At 40.7% G+C, this 14,167-nt stretch overlaps 1 non-coding gene across 1 annotated transcript; it reads left to right on the forward strand.

Annotated features, from left to right (window-relative positions):
• The first annotated feature begins 12,954 nt into the window (after positions 1-12,954).
• Positions 12,955-13,062, forward strand: LOC130942835 (small nucleolar RNA R71). Its single transcript, XR_009071384.1, has one exon. It is a non-coding gene; the product is annotated as a small nucleolar RNA R71 (small nucleolar RNA).
• The last annotated feature ends 1,105 nt before the right edge of the window (positions 13,063-14,167 follow it).

The following is a 14,167-nucleotide window of genomic DNA, read 5'->3' on the forward strand; positions in this document are numbered from 1 at the left end:
TCTTATGTATTTTCAACGGTGGAGTTTCTACACACCATAGATTAAGGTGTGGAGCTCTGTTGTACCTCGAGTATTAATGCAATTACTATTGTTCTTCTATTCAATTCCGCTTGTTCTTTGTCCAAGATATCACTTGTTCTTCAACTTGATGAATGTGATGATCCGTGACACTCATCATCATTCTCACCTATGAACAAGGTGACTGACAACCACTTTTGTTCTACAAGCAACCAAGGCTCTAGTGAATATCTCTTGGATTCCTGACACACGATGCATGGTTGATCGCCTGACAACCGAGTGCTCGCCTGACAAACGAGCCAGCCATTCCGTGAGATCAGAGTCTTCGTGGTATAGGCGAGAACAGATGGCGGCATTCAAGAGAATCCGGAAGGTCTAACCTTGTCTGTGGTATTCTGAGTAGGATTCAATGATTGAATGACTGTGACGTGCTTCAAACTCCTAGCAGGCGGGGCGTTAGTGACAGACGCAAAAGAATCACTGGATTCTATTCCGGCCTGATGGTGCACGAAATTGCAATCACACTTTTGCAATCCCGCACAACTAACCAGCAAGTGCACTGGGTCGTCCAAGTAATACCTTGCGTGAGCAAGGGTCGATCCCACGGAGATTGTCGGCTTGAAGCAAGCTATGGTTATCTTGTAAATCTTAGTCAGGATATCAGAAATTATCAGGATTGATTGTAAAAAGCAAAAGAACATGAAATAAGTACTTGTTATGCAGTAATGCAGAATATGTTGAGGTTTTGGAGATGCTCCATCTTCTGAATCTCTGCTTTCCTACTGTCTTCTTCATCAAACACGCAAGGCTCCTTCCATGGCAAGCTGTATGTAGGGTTTCACCGTTGTCAGTGGCTACCTCCCATCCTCTCATTGGAAATGTTCAACGCACCCTGTCACGGCACGGCTATCCATCTGTCGGTTCTCAATCAGGCCGGAATAGAATCCAGTGATTCTTTTGCGTCTGTCACTAACGCCCCGCCTTCAGGAGTTTGAAGCACGTCACAGTCATTCAGTCATTGAATCCTACTCAGAATACCACAGACAAGGTTTAGACCTTCCGGATTCTCTTGAATGCCGCCATCAGTTCTAGCTTATACCACGAAGATTCTGGTTAAAGAATCCAAGAGATATCTACTCAATCTAAGATAGAACAGAGGTGGTTGTCAGGCACATGTTCATAGTTGAGAATGATGATGAGTGTCACGGATCATCACATTCATCCGGGTTAAGAACAAGTGATATCTTAGAATCGAAGCAAGCATGATTGAATAAGAAACAGTAGTAATTGCATTAATCCATCAAGACACAGCAGAGCTCCTCACCCCCAACCATGGGGTTTAGAGATTCATGCCGTGGAATGTACACAAAGAAACGTGTAAAAATGTCATGAGATACAGGAACCATGTCAAAAGGTCCTATTAATAGTAAACTAGTATCCTAAGGTTTACAGAAATGAGTAAATGACAGAAAAATCCACTTCCGGGCCCACTTGGTGTGTGCTTGGGCTGAGCAATGAAGCATTTTCGTGTAGAGACCTTTTCTGGAGTTAAACGCCAGCTTCCATGCCAGTTTGGGCGTTTAACTCCAAGTTTTATGCCAGTTCCGGCGTTTAACGCTGGAATTTCTGAGGCCGAATTGCTACGCCGATTTGGGCCATCAAATCTTGGGCAAAGTATGGACTATCATATATTGCTGGAAAGCCCAGGATGTCTACTTTCCAACGCCGTTGAGAGCGCGCCAATTGGGCTTCAGTAGCTCCAGAAAATCCACTTCGAGTGCAGGGAGGTCAGAATCCAACAGCATCTGCAGTCCTTTTCAGTCTCTGAATCAGATTTTCGCTCAGAACCTTCAATTTCAGTCAGAAAATACCTGAAATCACAGAAAAACACACGAACTCATAGTAAAGTCCAGAAAAGTGAATTTTAACTAAAAACTAATAAAAATATACTAAAAACTAACTAAAAGATACTAAAAACATACTAAAAACAATGCCAAAAAGCGTATAAATTATCCGCTCATCACAACACCAAACTTAAATTGTTGCTTGTCCCCAAGCAACTGAAAATCAAAATAGGATAAAAAGAAGAGAATATACTATAGACTCCAAAATATCAAAGAAACATAGTTCCAATTAGATGAGCGGGACTAGTAGCTTTTTGCCTCCGAACAGTTTTGGCATCTCACTCTATCCTTTGAAGTTCAGAATGATTGGCATCTATGAGAACTCAGAACTCAGATAGTGTTATTGATTCTCCTAGTTAAGTATAATGATTCTTGAACATAGCTAGTGTATGAGTCTTGGCTGTGGCCCAAAGCACTCTGTCTTCCAGTATTACCACCGGATACATACATGCCACAGACACATAATTGGGTGAACCTTTTTAGATTGTGACTCAGTTTTGCTAGAGTCCCCAATTAGAGTTGTCCAGGGTTCTTAAGCACACTCTTTTTGCCTTGGTTCACAACTTTATTTCTTTCTTTTTCTTTTTCTCTTCTCTCTTTTTTTTTCTTTTTCGAAATTTTTTTTTTTTTTGCTTTTTCTTGCTTCAAGAATCAATTTGATGATTTTTCAGATCCTCAATAACAGTTTTCTTTCTCCTCATTCTTTTGAGAGCCAACAATTTTAACATTCTTAAAACAGCAAATTCAAAAGACATATGCACTGTTCAAGCATTCATTCAGAAAACAAAAAGTATTGTCACCACATCAAACTAATTCAACTAGTTTCAGAGATAAATTTCGAAATCCTGTACTTCTTGTTCTTTTGTGATTAAAGCATTTTTCTTTTAAGAGAGGTGATGGATTCATAGGACATTCATAGCTTTTAAGGCATAAACTTTAAATTTTATTAATTATGAATTAAGAATAAGACCCAGGAAATAGATATAAGATGAAACTAAAAATAGAAAAACAAAAAAAACGGCAAAAAATAGGCTCCTAATGATAGAGGTTTTCACAGAGTTAGGACTCAACAACCTTGATTTTGAGAAGTGGATGCTCCCTCAGCTTGAGAGGAGAGCTTTTGGCGTTTCATCTCTTGGATTTCACGCCCCTGCTTCTCTTGTTCCTTCAGCAATTTGCAGAGCATGCAGTTCTGATTCTGCTGTTCTTCCCTAAGTTGCTCCATAGTTTCTTGCAACTTGGTGATAGATGCTTCTAGGCTGGCCCAGTAGCCAATTTCAGGAAATTCAGGGAGGAACTCCTGCGCCCTCCTTTTGATAGAGTTTTCTTGCATTTGTCCTTCCATTGACTTCTTGGTGATTGGATGTTCAACGGGTATGAATTCATCTACTCCCATCTTCACCCCAGCCTCTTTACAGAGCAAGGAGATTAAGCTTGGGTAAGCCAGTTTGGCTTCAGTGGAATTTTTATTTGCAATTGTGTAAATCTCACAGGCAATCACATGATGAACCTCCACTTCTTTTCCAAGCATAATGCAATGAATCATCACTGCTCTCTTGATTGTAACCTCAGAACGGTTGCTAGTGGGCAATATGGAACGCCCAATAAAGTCTAGCCAACCTCTTGCAATTGGTTTGAGGTCTCCCCTCTTGAGTTGGTTTGGGACACCCTTAGATTTGGTTATCCACTTAGTTCCAGGGAGGCATATGTCCTCTAGAACTTGATCCAACCCCTTATCTACTCTCACCATCCTCCTATTGAAGGAGTCAGGATCATCTTGCAGTTGAGGCAACTTGAAGATTTCTCTTATTTTGTCCAGATGGAAGTACATAACTTTCCCTCTGACCATGGTTCTGTAGGTATGGTAAGCGGTTCCAGTCATTTTCTGCTTATCTGTCAGCCACAGATTTGAGTAGAATTCCTGAACCATGTTCCTTCCAACCTTTGTCTCAGGATTGGTTAGAACTTCCCATCCTCTGTTTCGAATTTGCTCTTGGATCCCCGGATATTCATCTTCTTTCAGATCAAACTTCACTTCCGGGATCACTGACCTCAGACCCATTATTTTGTGATAATGGTCTTCATGTTCTTTGGTTAAGAACTTCTCTTGATTCCAAAGATTCTTTGGATTATTCTCTTTCTTGCCTCTTAAATTGGTTTGTTTTCCCTTAGGAGCCATGATATTGATGAATCTTGGCTTAGTGATCACGGAAAAGCACACCAAACTTAGAGTTTTGCTTGTCCTCAAGCAAAAGAAGAGAGAAGAGAGGGGGAGGAAGAGGAAATTCGAATGGTGTGGTGGAATGAGGGAGCCAAACGTGTATTTATAAGGTGGGGAGGGGAGTTTTCGAAAAAAAAAGAAGAAATTTGAAAGGATATTTGAGAAGATATGGAAAGAAATTGAGAAAAGGGTAAAATTTTTGAACAATGTTTGTAATTGATTTGAAATAAATTTGAAGAATGGTTTTGATTTTTGAAGATTTGAAAGTGAATGATGAATGATTGAAGTGTGATTTTGTAGAAAAGTATGGGTGAGAAAAGGAAAGTTTGAAAAAATTTGATTTGAAAACAAAATTGTGGTCCCCCCACCTTGCTGGCGTTAAACGCCCAGAATGGCACCCATTCTGGCGTTTAACGCCCATTTGTTGCCCCTTTTGGGCGTTTAACGCCCAGCCAGGTGCCCTGGCTAGCGTTAAACGCCAGAAATCCTTTGTCACTGGACGTTTTTCCAAAACGCCCAGGATGCTGCACACCTGGCGTTAAACGCCCAGAATGGTGCCCATTCTGGCGTTTAACGCCCAAAATGGCACCATTCCTGGCGTTAAACGCCCAGAATGGTACCCATTCTGGCGTTTAACGCCCAAAATGCCCCTTACTGGCGTTTTTTCGCCAGTAAGCTCATTTTCTCTGCTTTTTGAGCTGAATCCTTCTGTAACTCTGTGAATTCCTTCATTTTTGATACTTGCCTCTTGTAAGAACTAATCATATTGTAAATCATGTTGCTTGTATGCGAAGTTTGTATTCGTAGGTTTTGATGAATGACAAACCAACAAACGACATGAAAGACAAACCAACAAACAACTTGAATGAACAAGCATGATTGAAAGATCAACCAACATTCAACGTTGAGGAATGAAGAGTTGAAAGCAACACAACAACAACAAGAAACTCAAGTCCACAACATTTGAAGACAAGTATAGTGTCTTAGGACTTAGGTAACTTCTTGTTAAGAACCAATTGCTAAATCTCTCAACACACACTCACAAAATGTTTTGATGCACATCTTGCAATTCGATGCTAGCCAAATGGTTTAAAAACTTGTTTTCAAAGGTACAAAAGCATAGGAATTGACTCCAACAAGTTTGAGATCAATCCTAAGCATTTTGAAGTGATTTTAAGCCATTCTTTAAGGTTTGCATCGATGCAAAGCATGCAACGACTTGTTGCATCGATGCAAAGATGTTTGCATCGATGCAACCAAGCTGAAAATTCAAATTTCAGCGTCAAAGACACATTTGCATCGATGCAAAGTGTTATGCATCGATGCAAATAATTCAAAAACATAAAAAACGGCTAGTTTTGACATAAAGGCTCCATCCCATTAATTCCCCAACGTTTCTAAGGTTTGGGGAATCTATAAATGGATGGATTGAAGCCTTATTTCATATCTTTGAGCATTTGCAAACTATCTCGTTCATATTCTTTCATTCTACACATTTTTAAGGTGTTATAATACACAATTTGAGAGAGTAATATCAATTGGTTCAATAGTGCTAAACTTGTAATCATACACTCTTCTAGAGAGTACCCATTTCATCTCAACAATTCTTTGAGAATTGTTTTCTTGTACACCTTGTAAATTGGAGTGTGATCTCCAAGGTTGAGTCAAGAGTTATAAACACTATAGTCGGTGAGGATACCAAAGAGGTATACTAAGTACTCAAGGCAAATCTTAGAGAAGGTATCTCTAAGTGGAGTGGGTTAGTATACGAGTGGTGATCATATACCGTGAGGTGTTAGAAACTAAGGACTCGGATTGTAAAAGGTTTTGCGCGAGCACCTTGAAGCTTGGCAATAGTGGAACTTCTCAATTGCGATTGAGAAAGAAAGTGGACGTAGGACAAGAATTGTGCCGAACCACTCTAAATAGCGTTTGCATCTCTCCAAACTCATCTCTTCAATATTATTGTCTTTTACCTTTAAGCAAATAAATTGTGATCGTAAAGTAGCTTCGTAAGTACTTAAGGAGTGCTTAAGTCCGATTGGTGAAAAGCTTGATCAATTTATTTGAGTTGGTGTCTATTGGAAAGTAAAAGCTCCTTATAAATGCTTAGCAATTGAGTTAAGCTCTTGGAAAAATACTAGTACAGTAACGCTTTTGTATATTGTATTTAAATTCATCAAAAAGATTCATTGTTGTTGCATTACTCAATTCACCCCCCCTCTTGAGTAATTGTGCATAGGTTCTACAAGTGGCATCAGAGCTTAACCCTTTGAAAGACTTAACCGTTTAAGGGAAAAGATCATGGCAAGCACAGGCTTTAACAACAACAACACTAGCGAAGGTAACTCAACCGCTAGACCTCCTCTTTTTAGCGGAACAAATTACTCTTATTGGAAAAATAAGATGAGAATTTGGATCCGTTCTCAAGATGTGAGAATTTGGAAAGTAATTGAGAATGGAAATCACATTCCAACAAAGACAACAAGCGCTAAAGAAGAAGGAGTCTCCGTCTTAAAACAAGTACTGGTGCGCGAAATTGTGAACAATACTTTTCACAACTCTCATAATCCCTGGTCATGAACTCCAAAAACTTGGTGGTTCAATTCCATGGCATTACACAACTTCGCACAACTAACCAGCAAGTGCACTGGGTCGTCCAAGTAATACCTTACGTGAGTAAGGGTCGATCCCACGGAGATTGTTAGCATTGAAGCAAGCTATGGTCATCTTATAAATCTTAGTCAGGCAAACTCAAATGTATATGATGATGAACGAAAATAATATAAAGATAAAGATAGTGATACTTATGTATATCATTGGTGTAAGAGCTTCAGACAAGTGTATGAAGATGCCTTCCTTTCCGTCTCTCTGCTTTCCTACTGCCTTCATCCAATCCTTCTTACTCCTTTCCATGGCAAGCTCGTGTAGGGTTTCACTGTTGTCAGCAGCTACCTCCCATCCTCTCAGTGAAAGCGATTGCATATGTCCTGTCACGGCATAGCGGAATTCAGCTGTCGGTTCTCGGTCAGGCCGGAATAATATCCATTGATACTTTTGCGTCTGTCACTAACGCCCTAGCCTGCTAGGAGTTTGAAGCACGTCACAGTCATTCAGTCATTGAATCCTACTCAGAATACCACAGACAAGGTGAGACCTTCCGGATTCTCTTGAATGCTGCCATCAGTTCTTGCCTATACCACGAAGACTCTGATCTCACGGAATGGTTGGCTCGTTTGTCAGGCGAGCACTCGGTTGTCAGGCGATCAACCATGCATCGTGCAATCAAGAATCCAAGAGATATTCACTAAGCCTCAGATGCTTGTAGAACAAGAATGGTTGTCAGTCACCTTGTTCATGGGTGAGAATGGTGATGGGCGTCAATCATCACCTTCATCATGTTGAAGAACAAGTGATATCTTGGATAAAGAACAAGCGGAATTGAATGGAAGAACAATAGTAATTGCATTAATACTCGAGGTACAGCAGAGCTCCACACCTTAATCTATGGTGTGTAGAAACTCCACCGTTGAAAATACATAAGAACAAGGTCTAGGCATGGCCGAATGGCCAGCCTCCCAAAGAGGGTTCAATCATCAAAACATGATCGAAAAACTCTCTAATACAATAGTAAAAGGTCCTACTTATAGAAAACTAGTACATAGATGAGTAAATGACATAAAAATCCACTTCTGGGCCCACTTGGTGTGTGCTTGGGCTGAGCAATGAAGTAATTTCGTGTAGAGACTCTCCTTGGAGTTAAACGCCAGCTTTAGTGCCAGTTTGGGCGTTTAACTCCCAATCAGGTGCCAGTTCCGGCGTTTAACGCTGGAATTTCTTGAGGTGACTTTGAACGCCGGTTTGGGCCATCAAATCTTGGGCAAAGTATGGACTATTATATATTGCTGGAAAGCCCAGGATGTCTACTTTCCAACGCCGTTGAGAGAGCGCCAATTGGGCTTCTGTAGCTCCAGAAAATCCACTTCGAGTGCAGGGAGGTCAGAATCCAACAGCATCTGCAGTCCTTTTGAGTCTCTGGATCAGATTTTTGCTCAGGTCCCTCAATTTCAGCCAGAAAATACCTGAAATCACAGAAAAACACACAAACCCATAGTAAAGTCAAGAAAAGTGAATTTTAACTAAAAACTAATAAAAATATACTAAAAACTAACTAGATCATACTAAAAATATACTAAAAACAATGCCAAAAAGCATACAAATTATCCGCTCATCACAACACCAAACTCAAATTGTTGCTTGTCCCCAAGCAACTGAAAATCAAATAAGATAAAAGGAAGAGAATATGCAATGAACTCCAAAAACATCTATGAAGATCAGTATTAATTAGATGAGCGGGGCTTTTATCTTTTTGCCTCTGAATAGTTTTGGCATCTCACTCTATCCCTTGTAATTCAGAATGATTGGCTTCTTTAGGAACTTAGAATCCAGATAGTGCTATTGATTCTCCTAGTTAAGTATGATGATTCTTGAACACAGCTACTTATTGAGTCTTGGCTGTGGCCCAAAGCACTCAGTCTTCCAGTATTACCACCGGATACATACATGCCACAGACACATAATTGGGTGAACCTTTTCAGATTGTGACTCAGCTTTGCTAAAGTCCCCAATTAGAGGTGTCCAGGGTTCTTAAGCACACTCTTATTTGCCTTGGATCACAACTTTATTTCTTTCTTTTTTTTTCGGTTTTTTTTTTTTTTGCTTGCTTTCTTTCACATTTGTATTCACTGCTTTTTCTTGCTTCAAGAATCATTTTTAATGATTTTTCAGATCCTCAGTAACATGTCTCCTTTTTCATCATTCTTTCAAGAGCCAACATTCATGAACCACAAGTTCAAAAGGCATATGCACTGTTCAAGCATACATTCAAAGAACAAAAGTGTTGCCACCACATCAAAATAATTAAACTATTATAAAATTCAGAATTCATGCAATTCTTTCCTTTTCAATTAAGCACATTTTTATTCAAGAAAGGTGATGGATTCATAGGACATTCATAACTTTAAGGCATAGACACTAAGACACTAATGATCACAAGACACAAACATGGATAACCATAAGCATAAAAATCGAAAAACAGAAGAATAAAGAACAAGGAAATCAAGGAACGGGTCCACCTTAGTGATGGCGGCTCTTTCTTGCTCTTGAAGATCCTATGGAGTGCTTGAGCTCCTCAATGTCTCTTCCTTGTCTTTGTTGCTCCTCCCTCATGATTCTTTGGTCTTCTCTAATTTCATGGAGGAGAATGGAGTGTTCTTGATGCTCCACCCTTAGTTGTCCCATGTTGGAACTCAATTCTCCTAGGGAGGTGTTTAATTGCTCCCAATAATTTTGTGGAGGAAAGTGCATCCCTTGAGGAATCTCAGGGATCTCATGGTGAGAGGGGTCTCTTGTGTACTCCATCCTTTTCTTGGTGATGGGCTTGTCCTCATCAATGGGGGTATCTCCCTCTATGTCAACTCCAACTGAATAACAGAGGTGACAGATGAGATGAGGAAAGGCTAACCTTGCCAAAGTGGAGGTCTTGTCCGCCACCTTGTAGAGTTCTTGAGCTATAACCTCATGAACTTCTACTTCTTCTCCAATCATGATGCTATGAATCATGATGGCCCGGTCTATGGTAACTTCGGACCGGTTGCTAGTGGGAATGATTGAGCGTTGTATGAACTCTAACCATCCTCTAGCCACGGGCTTGAGGTCATGCCTTCTCAATTGAACCGGCTTTCCTCTTGAATCTTGCTTCCATTGTGCGCCCTCTTCACATATGGTTGTGAGGACTTGGTCCAACCTTTGATCAAAGTTGACCCTTCTAGTGTAAGGATGCTCATCTCCTTGCATCATAGGTAAGTTGAACGCCACCCTCACACTCTCCGGACTAAAATCCAAGTATTTCCCCCGAACCATAGTGAGATAATTCTTTGGATTCGGGTTCACACTTTGGTCATAGTTCTTTGTGATCCATGCATTGGCATAGAACTCTTGAACCATCAAGATTCCGACTTGTTGAATGGGGTTGGTGAGTACTTCCCAACCTCTTCTTCGGATCTCATGGCGGATCTCCGGATATTCACCCTTTTTAAGTGAAAAGGGGACCTCGGGGATCACCTTCTTCAAGGCCGCAACTTCATAGAAGTGGACTTGATGCACCCTTGAGAGGAATCTATCCATCTCCCATGACTCGGAGGTGGAAGCTTTTGCCTTCCCTTTCCTCTTTTTAGAGGTTTCTCCGGCCTTGGATGCCATAATGGTTATGAAAAAGCAACGCTTTTACCACACCAAACTTAAAATGTTTGCTCGTCCTCGAGCAAAAGAAGAAAGAAGAGAGTAGAAGAAGAAGAAATGAGGAAGAGGGGGAAGGTGGTGTGTTCGGCCAAGAAGAGAAAGAAGGGGTGTTTAGGTTGTGTGAAAATGAAGGGTTGAAGAGGGGTATATATAGGAGAGAGGGGGTAATGGTTCGGCCATGGAGGGTGGGTTTGGGAGGTAAAGTGGTTTGAATTTGAAGGGTGAGGTTGGTGGGGATTTATGAAGGATGGATGTGAGTGGTGAAGAGAAAGATGGGATTTGATAGGTGAAGGGTTTTTGGGGAAGAGGTATTGAGGTGATTGGTGAGTGGGGGAAGAAGAGAGAGATTGATGGTGGGGTCCTGTGGGGTCCACAGATCCTGTGGTGTCAAGGAAAAGTCATCCCTGCACCAAATATTGCTCAAAATCACGTTTTGAGCTATTTCTGGCGTTAAACGCCGGGCTGGTGCCCATTCCTGGCGTTTAACGCCAGGTTGTCGCCCTTTACTGGCGTTTAACGCCAGTCTGGTGCCCCTTTCTGGCGTTAAACACCCAGAAGGGTGCCAGACTGGGCGTTAAACGCCCAACAGCTAGCATTACTGGCGTTTGAACGCCAGCTTCTTCTCCTCCAGGGTGTGCTGTTTTTCTTCCTGTTTTTTCATTCTGTTTTTGCTTTTTTCATTATTTTTGTGACTTCTTATGATCATCAACCTACAAAAAAGATAAAATAACAAAAGAAAATAGTTAACTATAAAACATTGGGTTGCCTCCCAACAAGCGCTTCTTTAATGTCATTAGCTTGACAGAGGACTCTCATGGAGCCTCAGAGATACTCAGAACCGTGTTGGAACCTCCCAACACCAAACTTAGAGTTTGAATGTGGGGGTTCAACACCAAACTTAGAGTTTGGTTGTGGCCTCCCAACACCAAACTTAGAGTTTGACTGTGGGGGCTCTGCTTGGCTCTGTTTTGAGAGAAGCTCTTCATGCTTCCTCTCCATGATGATAGAGGGATGTCCTTGGGCCTTAAACACCAAGGATTCTCCATTCACTTGAATGATCAACTCTCCTCTATCAACATCAATCACAGCCCTTGCTGTGGCTAGGAAGGGTCTGCCAAGGATGATGGATTCATCCATGCACTTCCCAGTCTCTAGGACTATGAAGTCAGTAGGGATGTAATGGTCTTCAATTTTCACCAAAACATTCTCTACAAGTCCATGAGCTTGTTTTCTTGAATTGTCTGCCATCTCTAATGAGATTCTTGCAGCTTGCACCTCAAAGATCCCTAATTTCTCCATTACAGAGAGGGGCATGAGGTTTACACTTGACCCTAAGTCACACAAGGCCTTCTTGAAGGTCATGGTGCCTATGGTACAAGGTATAGAAAACTTCCCAGGATCCTGCCTCTTTTGAGGCAGTTTCTGCTTAGACAAGTCATCCAGTTCTTTGGTGAGCAAGGGGAGTTTATCCTCCCAAGTCTCATTTCCAAATAACTTGTCATTTAGCTTCATGATTGCTCCAAGGTATTTAGCAACTTGCTCTTCAGTGACATACTCATCCTCTTCAGAGGAAGAATACTCATCAGAGCTCATGAATGGCAGAAGTAAGTCCAATGGAATCTCTATGGTCTCATTTTGAGCCTCAGATTCCCATTGTTCCTCATTGAGGAACTCAGAGGAGATTGGTACACGCCCACTGAGGTCTTCCTCAGTGGCGTCCTCCTCCTCTCTTTCCTCTCCATATTCGGCCATGTCTATGGCTTTGCACTCTCCTTTTGGATTTTCTTCTGTATTACTTGGGAGAGTGCTAGGAGGGAGTTCCGTAACTTTCTTGCTCAGCTGACCCACTTGTCCTTCCAAATTTCTGATGGAGGACCTTGTTTCATTCATGAAACTTTGAGTGGTCTTTATTAGATCAGAGACCATTGTTGCTAAGTCAGAAGTATTCTGCTTAGAACTCTCTGTCTGTTGCTGAGAAGATGATGGAAAAGGCTTGCCATTGCTAAACCTGTTTCTTCCACCATTATTGTTATTGAAACCTTGTTGAGGTCTCTCTTGATTCTTCCATGAGAAATTGGGGTGATTTCTCCATGAAGAATTGTAGGTGTTTCCATAGGGTTCTCCTAGGTAATTCACCTCTTCCATTGAAGGGTTCTCAGGATCATAGGCTTCTTCCTCAGATGAAGCTTCCTTAGTACTGCTTGGTGCATTTTGCATTCCAGACAGACTTTGAGAAATCAAATTGACTTGTTGAGTCAATATCTTGTTCTGAGCCAAAATGGCATTCAGAGTGTCAATCTCAAGAACTCCTTTCTTCTGACTAGTCCCATTGTTCACAGGATTCCTTTCAGAAGTATACATGAATTGGTTATTTGCAACCATTTCAATCAATTCTTGAGCTTCTGCAGGCGTCTTCTTCAGATGAAGAGATCCTCCTGCAGAGCTATCCAGAGACATCTTGGATAGTTCAGAGAGACCATCATAGAAAATACCTATGATGCTCCATTCAGAAAGCATGTCAGAAGGACATTTTCTGATTAATTGTTTGTATCTTTCCCAAGCTTCATAGAGGGATTCTCCATCCTTCTGTCTGAAGGTTTGGACTTCCACTCTAAGCTTACTCCATCTTTGTGGTGGAAAGAACTTTGCCAAGAAGGCATTGACTAGCTTTTCCCAAGAGTCCAGGCTTTCCTTAGGTTGAGAATCCAACCATATTCTAGCTCTGTCTCTTACAGCAAAAGGGAATAGCATCAGTCTATAGACCTCAGGGTTAACCCCATTAGTCTTGACTGTGTCACAGATTTGCAAGAATTCAGCTAAAAACTGATGAAGATCTTCCATTGGAAGTCCATGGAACTTGCAATTCTGTTGCATTAGAGAAACTAATTGAGGCTTAAGCTCAAAGTTGTTTGCTCCAATGGCAGGGATAGAGATGCTTCTCCCATAGAAATCAGGAGTAGGTGCAGTAAAGTCACCCAGCACCTTCCTTGCATTGTTGGCATTGTTGTTGTTTTCGGCTGCCATGGGTTCTTCCTCCTTGAAGAATTCGGTCAGGTCCTCTAAAGAGAGTTGTGCTTTGGCTTCTCTTAGCTTTCTCTTCAGGGTCCTCTCAGGTTCAGGATCAGCTTCAACAAGAATGCCTTTGTCTCTGCTCCTGCTCATATGAAAGAGAAGAGAACAAGAAAATGTGGAATCCTCTATGTTACAGTATAGAGATTCCTTGAAGTGTCAGAGGAAAAGAGAAATAGAAAGAAGAAGGAGAAGAAGAATTCGAACTTTAATTAGATAAGGTTCGAATTGTGCATTTAGAAGGAGTGGTACTCCATAAATAGTAGGATGTGGGAAGGAGGGAAGAGAATTTTCGAAAATTCAATCAAAAGATTTTGAAAACATTTTGAAAATTTGATTGATAATTTTCGAAAATTCAAAGTGAAAAAGAAATCAATTGATTTTTGAAAAAGATTTTGAAATTAGAAATCAAAAAGATTTGATTGAAAACTATTTTGAAAAAGATGAGGTTAAAAAGATTTGATTGAAAAGTTATGGTTTTAAAAAGATGTGATTGAGAAGATATGATTTGAAAACAGTTTTAAAAGATATGATTTGAAAACAATTTGAAAAGATATGATTTTAGAAAATTAATGACTTGCCTAACAAGAAAAGATATGATTCAAACATAAAACCTTTCTTAATAGAAGAGGCAAAAAATGTTCAATCAAATCCT

Source organism: Arachis stenosperma, chromosome 7 (genome assembly GCF_014773155.1).
Source record: "Arachis stenosperma cultivar V10309 chromosome 7, arast.V10309.gnm1.PFL2, whole genome shotgun sequence".
NCBI lineage: Eukaryota > Viridiplantae > Streptophyta > Magnoliopsida > Fabales > Fabaceae > Arachis > Arachis stenosperma.